The following is a 4707-nucleotide window of genomic DNA, read 5'->3' as shown; positions in this document are numbered from 1 at the left end:
TATCTAGCTTTACTTGACTATTGTTAAAGAATTATTAATTATTGAATAATCCAAACCAAAACTATTGAAACCAAAAACTAAAGACATGTTTTTGTCTCACTCATAATTATTTACAAGAAACATATTAAGGAAAGTGATTGGAGATATCACAATGCAGTCCGACAGCTCCAGGTTTATTTGGAGGTAGTATAGTTAAAATCAACAGGCAATGGGAAATGGATAATATATATTAATAAAAGAAATTATTTATGGGAGAAGGTACGGGCATGCCAAGTAATAACAAAATTTGTAAAATTTTAAAAGTAATAACAAATTTTGTAAAATAAAATGTAAAATTTGAGAATACTATGGAGGATTCAGAATTCGATGTCAAAAACTCATTGTCGATGCTAGAAATGAAAATAAACAAAAAGGAAAGTTTTAAAATTGAGAATGTAACCGTGAGAGGCGAACTACCGTCGAAAAACTATGGAAATTTGACAGAGAGACTCTACAATTGTATGAGTGCCATGAGCAGAGAAGAGAAAAAACCGCTACAAACTGATTCAAATTGTTAGGAATTCGAAGATACATGTCCGATTTGCAAAATTGCCGGGAACCTACTGGAGAGTATAAAACAGCCAAAAAAGTACAGCTGAGCAAAAGATGCTTGAACCATTCAAACAATAAATAGTCTGTTCATTGTGTGGTAAGGGACGCCATACCTTACTCCATTTTGAAGAAACACAGGAGAGAGTTAATACTTGTGTAACGGTACAACCAACACTGTTGGACATAGCTGTAATACAAGTTAAAAATGTAAATGGGGGATATAAGACTCTAAGAGCCCTTATTGATTGTGGTTCACAGAGCACCATTTTGGCTGAAGAGGCCGCTCAAATATTTGCTCTTGATCCAAAAATCAAGTAACCAACGCTATGTTCCCATATCCGTAATGAACGTCTTCATTGGACCGTACTTCAGAATAATAGATTCGAATTTGGCTTTTGCTGAAGTTGTTGCACTTTTGTTCGCAACAGGAATTTCTACTAAATACTTAGTTAGGTCATGTTATGTTTTGTCGTTTTTGACGTCAGGCATTTTAGACATTTATTAAGGTATTCTTTTACATGTTTAGTCATGTTTTTCCAATAATATTGTCTCTTTAATTTTGATATCGCTTTAGTTAGTGTATGACCTCCTTGAATTGGATCGTCATGGAATATACAATATATTCTTTTTCTTCATCGTTTTGGATGAGGGTCACCGGCTTGAGTATTTTTATTACCCCTATTTTTTAAAGTATCTATTGAAATTGATTCAAAGATCTTTTCGCTCGGTGCCACTTTGAGCTGGTTAATTTTAGATACACCGACTTGCCATTCAAGCCTGTTAATCTGTGGAAAAACTGACCTAAGTCGAGAATTCCATTGGAGTATAAATCGCTAACATTAATTCTTGCTACAACTTTTTGCCATGTTTCAATAAACATGTGGAATCTGTTATTCGCAAGGTCACTACTTTTCGTAGCTTGTCATTTGTGATGACTTCGTATACGTTGGGCCTAGAAGCTTTTTCAAGACGTCGCCTTGGCAATAGTTTTTGTTTATTTTCTGCGCAGAAATTGCTTTGTCTACTTTGGTGCCTGGTAGTGACTTTCAGGACTTTTTTGTTCATGCCAATTAGCTCGGATATTGTTATCCTTGATATGGCGTCTGCCACAAAATTGTCTTTACCTTTCAGATACTCTACAGTAAAATCATACTCTTATAATTCGAGTCGTATGCGTGTTAACTTGGGTTTACCATAGAAAATAAATATGTCAAAGATCTACAGTTCTAACTGTAAAATGTTTGCCACATATATATGGTCGAAATTGTGTTATTGCCAATGTATTGCTGCTAATTCTTGTTCTGTAGTACTCATATTGCTTTCACCTTTAGTGAATCGTCCTATAGTTTTAATTTAAAACTGCTCGACATTCGTGTTTGCTTGCATCCGCAATTATGCAAAATTCTTTGCTAAAATCTGGGTTCTGTAGTAAATTTGTTTCAACGAGTTTCTTTTTTAGATACTGGAATGCTTTTTCACACTCTGTTTTCCATTCAAATGGGATATTTTTTTTATAAAATCTCGTTATGTGCCGTGAATATTCGGTTTGAAGTTTTTTATAAAACGTCTATAGTAATTGCAAAATACCAACGAATCTTCTACCGCTGTCTGGGTCCGTAGGGACTAGTTAAATATTGATGACGTCAAATTTATCTGTCTGTGCACCTGTGACCTAAAAATGTCACTTCGTGCATGAAAAATGAATATTTTTCTGGATGTAATTTGAGATTGTGTTTTCTACACAGTTTGAAAACATCTGTTAAATTTTTTATCATTTGTTGTTTAGAACAACATATAAAGGAAGGATTGCGAAGGCTCAAGGCCTGAGAATGCTATTGTCATCATTTTTATACCATACACCCATAGGGTGAAATGGTATATTAAAGTCGCCAAAATGTATGTAACAGGCAGAAGGAAGCATCTCCGACCCCACAAAGTATATATATTCTTGATCAGGATCAACAACCGAGACGATCTAGCCATGTCCGTCTGTCCGTCCGTCCGTCCGTCTGTCCGTCTGTCCGTATGAACACCTAGATCTCGGAGACTATAAGAGCTAGAGCAATATCTAGCAAATTCGATCAAAATCGGATAAAAAACAGTTGAGTTATGCATATAAACGTTATTCCATAAGGCCGGAGTTGGCCGTTAGCTGGTGGGGGCGCTAGGGTGCTCGTATGATTGAGTAAGCGAGATACTAAGATATGCTTTTAAGAAGCATGTGAAAATGCTTGAAATATTTGCTTTACTGGTGTATGGTATACCAAAGTCGGCGAGACGACTTACTTACTTCATTTGAAATCAATTAGGCGCTATTTTTAAACTAAATGGTAATCGCGTAAAGCGATATGAAACATTGCGTGTGGAAAAAGAAGTAATATTTCTTGAGTTTTCCTTAAGTTCATTTTAGTAGAAAGCTGACATTAAATCAAGGCATAAAAATATTTAGCTCGACTCAATTGATCAAGAATATCGTCAATTCTGGGGAGTGGAAACTTATCTGATAGCAATTTTTTATTTATTTGGCGATAATCAATTACTAATCTCCATTTTTTCTCGTTATTACCCGGAAGTGATTTCTTTGGGACTAATAAGAGTAGGTACGGTGAAACATATGGTTCAACGATAATTTGTTCAATTAACTTTCTAACTTGATTTCAAGCTTGATTCTTCGATTTGGCTATGCGGTTTTTTTAGACAATGGTGGAAAGTTTTTTTTATACCATACACCCATAGGGTGAAATGGTATATTAAAGTCGCCAAAATGTATGTAACAGGCAGAAGGAAGCATCTCCGACCCCACAAAGTATATATATTCTTGATCAGGATCAACAACCGAGTCGATCTAGCCATGTCCGTCTGTCCGTCTGTCCGTCCGTCCGTCCGTCTGTCCGTCCGTCTGTCCGTATGAACACCTAGATCTCGGAGACTATAAGAGCTAGAGCCACCAAATTTTTTATGTAGACTCGTGTAGTATGTAGAGTGATCAAGTTTATTTCAAATTTTTGCCACGCCCTTTTCCGCCCCCGTAATTTGAAAAACTTGATTATCTCCCGTATTTTTTTACCTCATGCAATCAAATTTGGCACACTTAAATTTAATACTAATATCTAGCAAAATACCAAATTTGATCAAAATCGGATAAAAAACAGTTGAGTTATGCATATAAACGTTTTTCCATAAGGCCGGAGTTGGCCGTTAGCTGGTGGGGCGCTAGGGTGCTCGTATGATTGAGTAAGCGAGATACTAAGATATGCTTTTAAGAAGCATGTGAAAATGCTTGAAATATTTGCTTTACTGGTGTATGGTATACCAAAGTCGGCGAGACGACTTATTTACTTCATTTAATTTATCATTTTCTATTTTCTTGTGGTTTTTAATCCACCTCGTAGCTCGAATGTGAATCGAATTTTATGTTATCGATGCCTACCATTTGGCATGTATCTGTTGTATTTAGGAATGGGACAAAATCATTTTGGGCTGTTGCAATCGTGTTTGCGACCTAGAAGCGTTGAATTAGTACCAGAAGTAAATGTTATTGGAACATAGATAGAATACGTTAAATTTTGTGGTCTAATTATTAACCAATCCTTGAAACTATTGTAATCCTATTGGCAATTAAATCTTTTCATGAAATGTAGCCCAATCTGCATGAAGTATATGTTTTGAAATTACCAGCCTCATGGATTATTTTTAGTCCTCCTATTCTATTTCATTATCTTCATCCGACAATGTTCATAGTGTAGGGATGGTTAGATCGTTTAGATCACCTTCTTTTATGTCTGTACCATCATCTGATTCAGAGTCTTCATCAACCTCTAAATCTATGTCTTGTCCGTTTACCGTTTCCTGTTCTTCCCTTTAATTTATTACTAGGGGAGTATTCAGGATTGTCGGTATAATTCCAATTAATACTTTGATTTAATTGTTATCCAAATTTAACGTAACTTGATCAATAATTTTGATATTCTAGACCAGTCCATTTTACCTATTTTTTCTATATTATCATGCACTTCATTAAAAGAATCAACCAGAATTTTTGCATGTTTTTTCAAAGTATCATTTTGTATTTTCTGATGTGACTTACGCATTTATAAGATTTGTTAAAGGATTCCA

The sequence above is a fragment of the Drosophila willistoni genome, unplaced genomic scaffold, assembly GCF_018902025.1.
Source record: "Drosophila willistoni isolate 14030-0811.24 unplaced genomic scaffold, UCI_dwil_1.1 Seg398, whole genome shotgun sequence".
Classification (NCBI taxonomy): Eukaryota; Metazoa; Arthropoda; class Insecta; order Diptera; family Drosophilidae; genus Drosophila; species Drosophila willistoni.
Note: the sequence above shows the minus strand (reverse complement) of the source record.